A 13932-nucleotide genomic window follows, 5' to 3' on the forward strand; every position below is an offset into this window, starting at 1 on the left:
CCCTTTGCCGCTGATTTCTGTCCTCTTTGATCAGCTACGTTCGGCTGTGATTTTTTCTAAGATTGACCTGAGAGGAGCATATAACCTCATCCGGATCAAGTCAGGGGATGAGTGGAAAACGGCATTCAGTACTCAGTCGGGTCACTATGAGTATCTGGTTATGCCATTCGGCCTGTCTAACGCTCCGGCAGTTTTCCAGGATCTCATTAACGATGTGCTCCGTGAATTTCTTGGAAGATTCGTTGTAGTCTACTTAGACGATATTTTGATATATTCTGACTCTATAGAACAACATGTTACCCAGGTGCGTCAGGTTCTAAAAAAATTACGTGAAAATCACCTATATGCCAAGCTGGAGAAGTGTGAATTTCATGTCACGGAGGTATCCTTTTTAGGGTACATAATTTCCCCTCGGGGATTCTGTATGGAACCAAAGAAGCTCCAAGCCATCCTTAGTTGGGCGCAACCCACCAACTTAAAAGCAATTCAGCGCTTTTTAGGGTTTGCGAATTACTATAGAAGATTTATTCACTCTTTCTCCGACCTAGTTGCTCCCATTGTGGCACTGACTAAGAAGGGAGCAGATCCTACCAACTGGTCACGTGAAGCGGACTTATCTTTTCAGGCCTTGAAACAAGCCTTTGTCTCAGCCCCAGTCCTCAGACATCCCAACCCAGAATTGCCTTTCATTGTTGAGGTTGATGCCTCGGAGGTTGGAGTAGGGGCTATCCTATCTCAGAAGGATCCGGATTCTCTAGAATTACATCCTTGTGCCTTTATGTCCAGGAAATTCTCATCTGCTGAATCCAACTACGATGTTGGTAACCGGGAATTACTGGCTATTAAATGGGCTTTCGAGGAGTGGAGGCATTGGCTTGAAGGAGCCACTCATACCATTTCAGTTTTGACTGATCACAAAAATCTTCAATACATTGAATCAGCTAAACGGCTGAATGCCCGGCAAGCTCGTTGGGCTTTATTTTTTACTCGTTTCAAGTTCATTATCACCTTCAGGCCAGGTTCCAAGAATACCAAGGCAGATGCCCTGTCACGCAGTTTTCTTCCAGTTCAAGACAACAGTCCTGTTACTCCCATACTTCCGTCTTCAGTCATTCGGGCAGGCCTCACACAAGATTTATTTACCCAGTTAAAGCAGCTTCAACATCAAGCTCCTGGAAATACTCCTGCTGGTCGTCTTTATGTCCCCGAGTTTTTGAGAGCAACTGTTTTGACGGAGTTTCATGATAGCAAAGTTGCCGGGCATCCGGGGATCGCCAAAACTTTTGAATTAGTTTCCCGCTCGGTATGGTGGCCTGGTCTTTCTAAAGACATTAAGGAGTTTGTTTTTTCTTGTCAGGTCTGTGCACAGCATAAGGTTCCCCGTTCCTTGCCTATCGGTCAACTTATGCCCTTGAATGTTCCTCTTAGGCCATGGTCTCATATTTCCATGGATTTTGTGGTGGACCTCCCTCTGTCAGCCGGATGCCGAGTCATATGGGTGGTAGTGGACCGTTTTAGCAAAATGGCCCATTTCATTGCTCTTCCCCGATTGCCATCTGCCCAGGGATTGGCAGTCTTGTTCCTCCGCCATGTTTTCAGACTCCATGGGTTACCCACTGATATTGTCTCTGATCGGGGTCCACAATTCATTGCACAATTTTGGAAGTCTTTTTGTGCCTCATTAAAGATAAAATTATCTTTAACGTCTGGCTACCATCCCCAATCCAACGGGCAGACTGAGCGAGTTAATCAATCATTAAAACAATATTTGCGTTTGTACTCGGCCAAACTCCAAAATGACTGGTCTGAGTTTCTTCCGTTGGCGGAGTTTGCTTACAACAATGCCTGTCATTCCTCCACCAATGTGTCTCCATTTTTTACAGTTTTTGGTTTTCACCCCAGAGCTAATTCCTTTTTTCAACATTCCTCTGTCTCCTCACTGACCTTGACCTCTCATCTCAAACTCATTTGGAGAAAAGTGCACCTGGCTCTCAGAAAAGCGGCATTTCGGGAGAAAAAATTTTCTGACAGGCTCCGGCGGCCGTGCACTTTTAAAGTAGGAGATAGGGTATGGTTGTCGACTCGCAACATTAAACTTCGACAAACCTCAGCCAGATTGGGTCCTAAATTTATTGGACCATTTCATATTATCAAAAAAGTAAATCCAGTTGCTTTCCGGTTACGTTTACCAAAAACTTTACGGATCGGAAATACCTTCCATTGCTCCTTGTTAAAACCATATGTTTCGTCCAGTAGATTTCCTCGCAAGATCTCTCAGGGGAAATCACCAATAGATGTACAGGGTCAGCAGGAGTTCTTGGTGGAGAAGGTTCTCGATTCCAAGTTGTCCCGGGGTCGGCTTTATTTTTTGGTACATTGGAGAGGTTATGGTCCAGAAGAAAGGTCTTGGGTCCTGGATGAGGATCTCCAAGCCCCGAGGCTCAAAAGGGCATTTTTTCGAGAATTTCCGCAGAAACCTGGCCTTAGGGGTTCCTTGACCCCTCCTCAAGGGTGGGGTACTGTTAGGCGCCGAGGGTCCGCCCGTCAGTGCGGCCCGGCGCCTAGCAACTAGGGACGCCGCAGGCAGACAGCCGCCGGCTCCCTAGCAACGCTAGACGCCGGGCGCACGGAGCCGCTCAGACCCTAGCAACGGGGACGCCACGCTCGGACCGCGTTCCCCGTTGCTGTGTCTTAATTAATCAGTTCAAGTGTATCCTGGCCGTACAGCATGCAGCTGCACGGCATGATTATGTGATTACCCTGTCTGGATCTTGATTGGAGGGCTCCCAAATTTAAGCACTCTCAGGACTTCTCACAGACGCCGGTGATAGCTTCCTGTTTGCTGTGTCAGTTACAGAGAGTTTCCAGTCCTGCTCAATCCGGTTGTTCCTGTCCTCAGTGGTCCTGTACTCGGAAGTTGTCATCTATTCCTGGAGTCCGACCGAGCACCTTTAACATCCTGTGGTGTTCGTGAGTCGCGGCGTAGCCGTGTGTTGCGGCTTGACCGCTTACTGTTTATTATTTAGTTTCATTGTGTTCCGGAGCTTTTGCGGAGGATTCCGCTCCCACAAATCCACTCTGGTATCCAGCGGTGCTGGATAGGAGTAACGGATCAGTGGATCTTTGGTTGTCCTTTTCCCTGGCGGTTTGTCCGCACATACTTTTGGTTTAAGTTAGTTAGCTTGTAGCCCCTGGCCTGGTTGCTTAGTCAGAGGGCCCCTTGTTATCACCCTGTCTCGGATTTCCCTTTGTCTCCCATTAAGACCTGAGGGGGCATCGAAGTTGGGCAGACATAATCCGCCCTTCAAACGCGGCTGCCATGGGCTCAAGCAACCATAGTCTCGCAGGGGATTTCTGATAACACGGGCGAGACAACGGAGTTAGGGCGCCAGGGGTTACTAGGCTTTCCTGCTCCCGTAACCAGCATATCTTTCCAGTACTCAGACCTCTGCCATAAGATCTCCTCTGGTCTGGAGTACGGGAATCATAACAGATCTTAAATAGACCCCTGGGTTTTAAGGATAACCATGGTTGAGTCCAATGGTTAATTCACATTGACCGAAGTTCTAATTAAGTAGTGATGTGCACCGGAAATTTTTCGGGTTTTGTGTTTTGGTTTTGGGTTCGGTTCCGCGGCCGTGTTTTGGGTTCGGACGCGTTTTGGCAAAACCTCACCGAAATTTTTTTGTCGGATTCGGGTGTGTTTTGGATTCAGGTTTTTTTTTCAAAAAACCCTAAAAAACAGCTTAAATCATAGAATTTGGGGGTCATTTTGATCCCATAGTATTATTAACCTCAATAACCATAATTTCCACTCATTTTCAGTCTTTTTTGAACACCTCACAATATTATTTCTTTTGGTATTTGGTACCGGGGACACAGTACCTCAATCAAGTCTATAGTTGGCTCTGAAATCAGCATTAAACTGGATCCACACTTAGATTATCTGTCCAATTTTTTTTTCTAGTTGAAACAAAATTATGCTAATATGTGGCAGCAAATGACAATTGACCATTTGCTCCCAAACACTGGAAAACATCCAAAAATGGTCATTTAGATAAATTGGTTAAATCCATTTCATTTAGCTAATTTATCCAAACTACCTTTATTGTATCTTTGTGGGTGAATGATGTGTGGGTCAGTGTTGAGGGTGGTGGAGGAGATGGGTAATAGGCACAGCAGGGTGTGGACAGTCAAATAGTGTGCTTAGAGGTGCAGATAAATAGGGATATCTAATAATTCACCCACTATTCTATAGAATTATTAGATATCCCTATTTATCTGCATTACTCACCTAACACTCAGCATTTATCTACATGCTGATGCTATTCATAGCACTTAGCTTGCAAGTATTTTACCCATAAGGAGACACATTAGATGTTCCCTCTCTTTTCATTAAAGACGTCCCCAGCAACCATACTGTACTATACTATAACAGGAATAATTACTGTGGGGGATTATACCATTTGATCTGGAATAAAGGGAAAATATTGTGGAAAGAGTGCTGTAAGTGTATGATATGTAGAACTATTGTCAGGTTCTGACATTTGTCAAGTGAATTACTAATATACATTCAACTAATATTACATAGTGTCCAGTAATTCAGTATCAGACTAATTGTTATAGTCAATTTGGATCAATAATAAAGACACAACACAGGTAGCGAACCTTGATATTAATAAATGTATTTCAATTTATTATATATGGTAATTACATTATACAAACTTATTGTACTTTATTTCGTGTTTAGACAATTTTAACGAATTTATTAAAAGTTAATTTTTAAATCATCATTTGTGCGCCAGCAAAAGAGACATTCTTTTCTCTTCTCCTTTCCTGCATAACATTACTTGTCTCTGGTTGCACCCCCAAACGTCCTACAATTAATATTTAATATAACTGATGGACATTTATTGGGGCGCATTGGAAAATTCAGGGCTATGCCGTGTAGATGATGGCCTAACAGGAGGCTTTAAAATTTTCTTTCTAGTGTCCTTCGTTTGGGAGAAAAATGCAAAGGTACAAGACAGCTTTTCCTTGCCAATATCTCTCTTTTGCAAAGAGCTGCGTATTGGAAAATTCAGGGCTATGCCGGGTAGATGATGGCCTAACAGGAGGCTTTAAAATTTTCTTTCTAGTGTCCTTCGTTTGGGAGAAAAATGCAAAGGTACAAGACAGCTTTTCCTTGCCAATATCTCTCTTTTGCAAAGAGCTGCGCATTGGAAAATTAAGGGCTATACCGTGTAGATGAAGCACTAACAGGAGGCTTTAAAATTTTCATTCTAGTGTCCTTCGTTTGGGAGAAAAATGCAAAGGTACAAGACAGCTTTTCCTTGCCAATATCTCTATTTTGCAAAGAGCTACGCATTGGAAAATTCAGGGCTATACCGTGTAGATGAAGCACTAACAGGAGGCTTTAAAATTTTCATTCTAGTGTCCTTCGTTTGGGAGAAAAATCCAATGGTACAAGACAGCTTTTCCTTGCCAATATCTCTCTTTTGCAAAGAGCTGCGCATAGGAAAATTCAGGGCTATGCCGTGTAGATGATGGCCTAACAGGAGGCTTTAAAATTTTCTTTCTAGTGTCCTTCGTTTGGGAGAAAAATGCAAAGGTACAAGACAGCTTTTTCTTGCCAATATCTCTCTTTTGCAAAGAGCTGCGCATTGGAAAATTCAGGGCTATGCCGTGTAGATGATGGCCTAACAGGAGGCTTTAAAATTTTCTTTCTAGTGTCCTTCGTTTGGGAGAAAAATGCAAAGGTACAAGACAGCTTTTCCTTGCCAATATCTCTCTTTTGCAAAGAGCTGCGTATTGGAAAATTCAGGGCTATGCCGGGTAGATGATGGCCTAACAGGAGGCTTTAAAATTTTCTTTCTAGTGTCCTTCGTTTGGGAGAAAAATGCAAAGGTGCAAGACAGCTTTTCCTTGCAAATATCTCTCTTTTGCAAAGAGCTGCGCATTGGAAAATTCAGGGCTATACCGTGTAGATGAAGCCCTAACAGGAGGCTTTAAAATTTTCATTCTAGTGTCCTTCGTTTGGGAGAAAAATGCAAAGGTACAAGACAGCTTTTCCTTGCCAATATCTCTCTTTTGCAAAGAGCTGCGTATTGGAAAATTCAGGGCTATGCCGTGTAGATGATGGCCTAACAGGAGGCTTTAAAATTTTCTTTCTAGTGTCCTTCGTTTGGGAGAAAAATGCAAAGGTACAAGACAGCTTTTCCTTGCCAATATCTCTCTTTTGCAAAGAGCTGCGCATTGGAAAATTCAGGGCTATACCGTGTAGATGAAGCACTAACAGGAGGCTTTAAAATTTTCATTCTAGTGTCCTTCGTTTGGGAGAAAAATGCAAAGGTACAAGACAGCTTTTCCTTGCCAATATCTCTCTTTTGCAAAGAGCTGCGCATTGGAAAATTCAGGGCTATGCCGTGTAGATGATGGCCTAACAGGAGGCTTTAAAATTTTCTTTCTAGTGTCCTTCGTTTGGGAGAAAAATGCAAAAGTACAAGACAGATTTTCCTTGCCAATATCTCTCTTTTGCAAAGAGCTGCGCATTGGAAAATTCAGGGCTATACCGTGTAGATGAAGCCCTAACAGGAGGCTTTAAAATTTTCATTCTAGTGTCCTTCGTTTGGGAGAAAAATGCAAAGGTACAAGACAGCTTTTCCTTGCCAATATCTCTCTTTTGCAAAGAGCTGCGCATTGGAAAATTCAGGGCTATGCCGTGTAGATGATGGCCTAACAGGAGGCTTTAAAATTTTCTTTCTAGTGTCCTTCGTTTGGGAGAAAAATGCAAAGGTACAAGACAGCTTTTCCTTGCCAATATCTCTCTTTTGCAAAGAGCTGCGCATTGGAAAATTCAGGGCTATACCGTGTAGATGAAGCCCTAACAGGAGGCTTTAAAATTTTCATTCTAGTGTCCTTCGTTTGGGAGAAAAATGCAAAGGTACAAGACAGCTTTTCCTTGCCAATATCTCTCTTTTGCAAAGAGCTGCGCATTGGAAAATTCAGGGCTATGCCGTGTAGATGATGGCCTAACAGGAGGCTTTAAAATTTTCTTTCTAGTGTCCTTCGTTTGGGAGAAAAATGCAAAGGTACAAGACAGCTTTTCCTTGCCAATATCTCTCTTTTGCAAAGAGCTGCGCATTGGAAAATTCAGGGCTATGCCGTGTACCTGATGGCCTAACAGGAGGCTTTAAAATTTTCTTTCTAGTGTCCTTCGTTTGGGAGAAAAATGCAAAGGTACAAGACAGCTTTTCCTTGCCAATATCTCTCTTTTGCAAAGAGCTACGCATTGGAAAATTCAGGGCTATACCGTGTAGACGAAGCACTAACAGGAGGCTTTAAAATTTTCTTTCTAGTGTCCTTCGTTTGGGAGAAAAATGCAAAGGTACAATACTGCTTTTCCTTGCCAATATCTCTCTTTTGCAGAGAGCTGCGCATTGGAAAATTCAGGGCTATGCCGTGTAGATGAAGCCCTAACAGGAGGCTTTAAAATTTTCTTTCTAGTGTCCTTCGTTTGGGAGAAAAATGCAAAGGTACAAGACAGCTTTTCCTTGCCAATATCTCTCTTTTGCAAAGAGCTGCGCATTGGAAAATTCAGGGCTATGCCGTGTAGATGATGGCCTAACAGGAGGCTTTAAAATTTTCTTTCTAGTGTCCTTCGTTTGGGAGAAAAATGCAAAGGTGCAAGACAGCTTTTCCTTGCCAATATCTCTCTTTTGCAAAGAGCTACGCATTGGAAAAATCAGGGCTATACCGTGTAGATGAAGCACTAACAGGAGGCTTTAAAATTTTCATTCTAGTGTCCTTCGTTTGGGAGAAAAATCCAATGGTACAAGACAGCTTTTCCTTGCCAATATCTCTCTTTTGCAGAGAGCTGCGCATTGGAAAATTCAGGGCTATGCCGTGTAGATGATGGCCTAACAGGAGACTTTAAAATTTTCTTTCTAGTGTCCTTCGTTTGGGAGAAAAATGCAAAGGTACAAGACAGCTTTTCCTTGCCAATATCTCTCTTTTGCAGAGAGCTGTGCATTGGAAAATTCAGGGCTATGCCGTGTAGATGATGGCCTAACAGGAGGCTTTAAATTTTTCTTTCTAGTGTCCTTCGTTTGGGAGAAAAATGCAAAGGTACAAGACAGCTTTTCCTTGCCAATATCTCTCTTTTGCAAAGAGCTACGCATTGGAAAATTCAGGGCTATGTCGTGTAGATGATGGCCTAACAGGAGGCTTTAAAATTTTCTTTCTAGTGTCCTTCGTTTGGGAGAAAAATGCAAAGGTACAAGACAGCTTTTCCTTGCCAATATCTCTCTTTTGCAAAGAGCTGCGTATTGGAAAATTCAGGGCTATGCCGTGTAGATGATGGCCTAACAGGAGGCTTTAAAATTTTCTTTCTAGTGTCCTTCGTTTGGGAGAAAAATGCAAAGGTACAAGACAGCTTTTCCTTGCCAATATCTCTCTTTTGCAAAGAGCTGCGCATTGGAAAATTCAGGGCTATACCGTGTAGATGAAGCACTAACAGGAGGCTTTAAAATTTTCATTCTAGTGTCCTTCGTTTGGGAGAAAAATGCAAAGGTACAAGACAGCTTTTCCTTGGCAATATCTCTCTTTTGCAAAGAGCTGCGCATTGGAAAATTCAGGGCTATGCCGTGTAGATGATGGCCTAACAGGAGGCTTTAAAATTTTCTTTCTAGTGTCCTTCGTTTGGGAGAAAAATGCAAAAGTACAAGACAGATTTTCCTTGCCAATATCTCTCTTTTGCAAAGAGCTGCGCATTGGAAAATTCAGGGCTATGCCGTGTAGATGATGGCCTAACAGGAGGCTTTAAAATTTTCTTTCTAGTGTCCTTCATTTGGGAGAAAAATGCAAAGGTACAAGACAGCTTTTCCTTGCCAATATCTCTCTTTTGCAAAGAGCTGCGCATTGGAAAATTCAGGGCTATACCGTGTAGATGAAGCCCTAACAGGAGGCTTTAAAATTTTCATTCTAGTGTCCTTCGTTTGGGAGAAAAATGCAAAGGTACAAGACAGCTTTTCCTTGCCAATATCTCTCTTTTGCAAAGAGCTGCGCATTGGAAAATTCAGGGCTATGCCGTGTAGATGATGGCCTAACAGGAGGCTTTAAAATTTTCTTTCTAGTGTCCTTCGTTTGGGAGAAAAATGCAAAGGTACAAGACAGCTTTTCCTTGCCAATATCTCTCTTTTGCAAAGAGCTGCGCATTGGAAAATTCAGGGCTATGCCGTGTACATGATGGCCTAACAGGAGGCTTTAAAATTTTCTTTCTAGTGTCCTTCGTTTGGGAGAAAAATGCAAAGGTACAAGACAGCTTTTCCTTGCCAATATCTCTCTTTTGCAAAGAGCTACGCATTGGAAAATTCAGGGCTATGTCGTGTAGATGATGGCCTAACAGGAGGCTTTAAAATTTTCTTTCTAGTGTCCTTCGTTTGGGAGAAAAATGCAAAGGTACAAGACAGCTTTTCCTTGCCAATATCTCTCTTTTGCAAAGAGCTGCGTATTGGAAAATTCAGGGCTATGCCGTGTAGATGATGGCCTAACAGGAGGCTTTAAAATTTTCTTTCTAGTGTCCTTCGTTTGGGAGAAAAATGCAAAGGTACAAGACAGCTTTTCCTTGCCAATATCTCTCTTTTGCAAAGAGCTGCGCATTGGAAAATTCAGGGCTATACCGTGTAGATGAAGCACTAACAGGAGGCTTTAAAATTTTCATTCTAGTGTCCTTCGTTTGGGAGAAAAATGCAAAGGTACAAGACAGCTTTTCCTTGGCAATATCTCTCTTTTGCAAAGAGCTGCGCATTGGAAAATTCAGGGCTATGCCGTGTAGATGATGGCCTAACAGGAGGCTTTAAAATTTTCTTTCTAGTGTCCTTCGTTTGGGAGAAAAATGCAAAAGTACAAGACAGATTTTCCTTGCCAATATCTCTCTTTTGCAAAGAGCTGCGCATTGGAAAATTCAGGGCTATGCCGTGTAGATGATGGCCTAACAGGAGGCTTTAAAATTTTCTTTCTAGTGTCCTTCATTTGGGAGAAAAATGCAAAGGTACAAGACAGCTTTTCCTTGCCAATATCTCTCTTTTGCAAAGAGCTGCGCATTGGAAAATTCAGGGCTATACCGTGTAGATGAAGCCCTAACAGGAGGCTTTAAAATTTTCATTCTAGTGTCCTTCGTTTGGGAGAAAAATGCAAAGGTACAAGACAGCTTTTCCTTGCCAATATCTCTCTTTTGCAAAGAGCTGCGCATTGGAAAATTCAGGGCTATGCCGTGTAGATGATGGCCTAACAGGAGGCTTTAAAATTTTCTTTCTAGTGTCCTTCGTTTGGGAGAAAAATGCAAAGGTACAAGACAGCTTTTCCTTGCCAATATCTCTCTTTTGCAAAGAGCTGCGCATTGGAAAATTCAGGGCTATGCCGTGTACATGATGGCCTAACAGGAGGCTTTAAAATTTTCTTTCTAGTGTCCTTCGTTTGGGAGAAAAATGCAAAGGTACAAGACAGCTTTTCCTTGCCAATATCTCTCTTTTGCAAAGAGCTACGCATTGGAAAATTCAGGGCTATACCGTGTAGATGAAGCACTAACAGGAGGCTTTAAAATTTTCATTCTAGTGTCCTTCGTTTGGGAGAAAAATGCAAAGGTACAAGACAGCTTTTCCTTGCCAATATCTCTCTTTTGCAAAGAGCTACGCATTGGAAAATTCAGGGCTATACCGTGTAGATGAAGCACTAACAGGAGGCTTTAAAATTTTCATTCCAGTGTCCTTCGTTTGGGAGAAAAATCCAATGGTACAAGACAGCTTTTCCTTGCCAATATCTCTCTTTTGCAGAGAGCTGCGCATTGGAAAATTCAGGGCTATGCCGTGTAGATGATGGCCTAACAGGAGGCTTTAAAATTTTCTTTCTAGTGTCCTTCGTTTGGGAGAAAAATGCAAAGGTACAATACTGCTTTTCCTTGCCAATATCTCTCTTTTGCAGAGAGCTGCGCATTGGAAAATTCAGGGCTATGCCGTGTAGATGAAGCCCTAACAGGAGGCTTTAAAATTTTCTTTCTAGTGTCCTTCGTTTGGGAGAAAAATGCAAAGGTACAAGACAGCTTTTCCTTGCCAATATCTCTCTTTTGCAAAGAGCTGCGCATTGGTAAATTCAGGGCTATGCCGTGTAGATGATGGCCTAACAGGAGGCTTTAAAATTTTCTTTCTAGTGTCCTTCGTTTGGGAGAAAAATGCAAAGGTGCAAGACAGCTTTTCCTTGCCAATATCTCTCTTTTGCAAAGAGCTACGCATTGGAAAAATCAGGGCTATACCGTGTAGATGAAGCACTAACAGGAGGCTTTAAAATTTTCATTCTAGTGTCCTTCGTTTGGGAGAAAAATCCAATGGTACAAGACAGCTTTTCCTTGCCAATATCTCTCTTTTGCAGAGAGCTGCGCATTGGAAAATTCAGGGCTATGCCGTGTAGATGATGGCCTAACAGGAGGCTTTAAAATTTTCTTTCTAGTGTCCTTCGTTTGGGAGAAAAATGCAAAGGTACAAGACAGCTTTTCCTTGCCAATATCTCTCTTTTGCAAAGAGCTACGCATTGGAAAATTCAGGGCTATGCCGTGTAGATGATGGCCTAACAGGAGGCTTTAAAATTTTCTTTCTAGTGTCCTTCGTTTGGGAGAAAAATGCAAAGGTACAAGACAGCTTTTCCTTGCCAATATCTCTCTTTTGCAAAGAGCTACGCATTGGAAAAATCAGGGCTATACCGTGTAGATGAAGCACTAACAGGAGGCTTTAAAATTTTCATTCTAGTGTCCTTCGTTTGGGAGAAAAATCCAATGGTACAAGACAGCTTTTCCTTGCCAATATCTCTCTTTTGCAGAGAGCTGCGCATTGGAAAATTCAGGGCTATGCCGTGTAGATGATGGCCTAACAGGAGGCTTTAAAATTTTCTTTCTAGTGTCCTTCGTTTGGGAGAAAAATGCAAAGGTACAAGACAGCTTTTCCTTGCCAATATCTCTCTTTTGCAGAGAGCTGTGCATTGGAAAATTCAGGGCTATGCCGTGTAGATGATGGCCTAACAGGAGGCTTTAAAATTTTCTTTCTAGTGTCCTTCGTTTGGGAGAAAAATGCAAAGGTACAAGACAGCTTTTCCTTGCCAATATCTCTCTTTTGCAAAGAGCTACGCATTGGAAAATTCAGGGCTATGTCGTGTAGATGATGGCCTAACAGGAGGCTTTAAAATTTTCTTTCTAGTGTCCTTCGTTTGGGAGAAAAATGCAAAGGTACAAGACAGCTTTTCCTTGCCAAAATCTCTCTTTTGCAAAGAGCTGCGCAATGGAAAATTCAGGGCTATGCCGTGTAGATGATGGCCTAACAGGAAGCTTTAAAATTTTCTTTCTAGTGTCCTTCGTTTGGGAGAAAAATGCAAAGGTACAAGACAGCTTTTCCTTGGCAATATCTCTCTTTTGCAAAGAGCTGCGCATTGAAATATTCAGGGCTATACCGTGTAGATGAAGCACTAACAGGAGGCTTTAAAATTTTCATTCTAGTGTCCTTCGTTTCGAGAGTTTCCTTGTGCTGCCTCGGTTGGATCTCCTTCACTTGACAGGGGGGTGCCCGAGCAGCGACCCTCCCCAGCTCTATCCCAAATCTTACTTACCTGCCAGGTGAGATACTATGATCATGAAGCTGCTTCTCCCAGGGCAAGGCTCACCCATTGCACTCTGGGTGTGCTGCTCCTGCGATTTCCCCAAATGTGGGAAACTTGACTGCATAATTTGTGTTTCCCCTGGTCGGCTCTCGTATAATTCAGATCTCTTTGTCTCAGGTCTCTCTCCAGCCTAGTTTGCTGTCTGTTTCCACTTCTCTTTTCTTGAGCCGCTCCCTTCTATGCCCTTGCGCACTATCCTGACTTCTCCTGTCTGCTTAATTTGTGCCTTCCAACGCACAATGCGAACTACAGGTAGTGCTGCAGGGCCCACACCCTTTTACTTGCCTTACAGATCAGCTCTGGAGCTGTTACAGTGCCCAGCTGCTGCAAGAAATCAGCTTGAATGCTTCAGGGGCTGGGGCATAGCCAACATGAGCCCCACACCGAAGGAGGGTGGAGGTGTTTAATGCGAACTAGGGGTCATCCAAGCGCCGCAAAAGGCTGCCATGCCCTGCACGCCCCTTTTCTCTTTTCATATGCAGATGTAGGTGCCTGCGGCCCTGGCATTACCGCTCCAACTAGTCACCCCTGGCCGGGGTTCCCTGGAGGAGTGGGGACCCCTTAAATCAAGAGGTTCCTCCCCTCGAGGCACCCAAGGGCCAGAGGTGAAGCCCGAGGCTGTCCCCAGCACCCCTGGGTGGTGGGTGCCGGGCTGATAGCCATGTGTGTAAAAAAAGAATATTGTTTTTTGTTGTTGTAGAACTACAAGGCCCAGCAAGCCTCCCCCGCTTGCTGGTACTTGGAGAACCTCAAGTACCAGCAGGCAGGGAAATAACGGGCTTGCTGGTACCTGTAGTTCTACAACAACAAAAAATACCCAAATAAAAACACAAACACACACAGCGTGACAGTAAAATTATTGAGACAGGCTGTAGCATGTGGGTGCATGTAACCCTATAAAAGTGATGGATTGGGTGACTATTACAATACCCACTGTTGCTGTCTGAAAAATTATGGATTTATAGATTGCTCTGCCGAGACATGTTTTTTTCTAAAATGCACCACAGGTATGGATGGATAGTATACTTGACGACACAGAGGTAGGTAGAGCAGTGGCCTACTGTACCGTACTGCTATATATTATATTATTTATTATTATTATTATTATCCTTTATTTATATGGCGCCACAAGGGTTCCGCAGTGCCCAATTACAGAGTACATAAACAAATAATCAAACAGGAAAACAGCAACTTACAGTTGACGACAATATAGGACAAGTACAGGGTAAATAA

General features: G+C 43.0%; 1 non-coding gene across 1 annotated transcript; it reads left to right on the forward strand.

Annotated features, from left to right (window-relative positions):
• Positions 1 to 12640: 12640 nt before the first annotated feature.
• LOC134952378 (U1 spliceosomal RNA) lies at positions 12641 to 12803 on the forward strand. The gene has a single exon (XR_010184917.1). It is a non-coding gene; the product is annotated as a U1 spliceosomal RNA (small nuclear RNA).
• The last annotated feature ends 1129 nt before the right edge of the window (positions 12804 to 13932 follow it).

The sequence above is a fragment of the Pseudophryne corroboree genome, chromosome 8 (assembly GCF_028390025.1).
Source record: "Pseudophryne corroboree isolate aPseCor3 chromosome 8, aPseCor3.hap2, whole genome shotgun sequence".
Taxonomy (NCBI): domain Eukaryota; kingdom Metazoa; phylum Chordata; class Amphibia; order Anura; family Myobatrachidae; genus Pseudophryne; species Pseudophryne corroboree.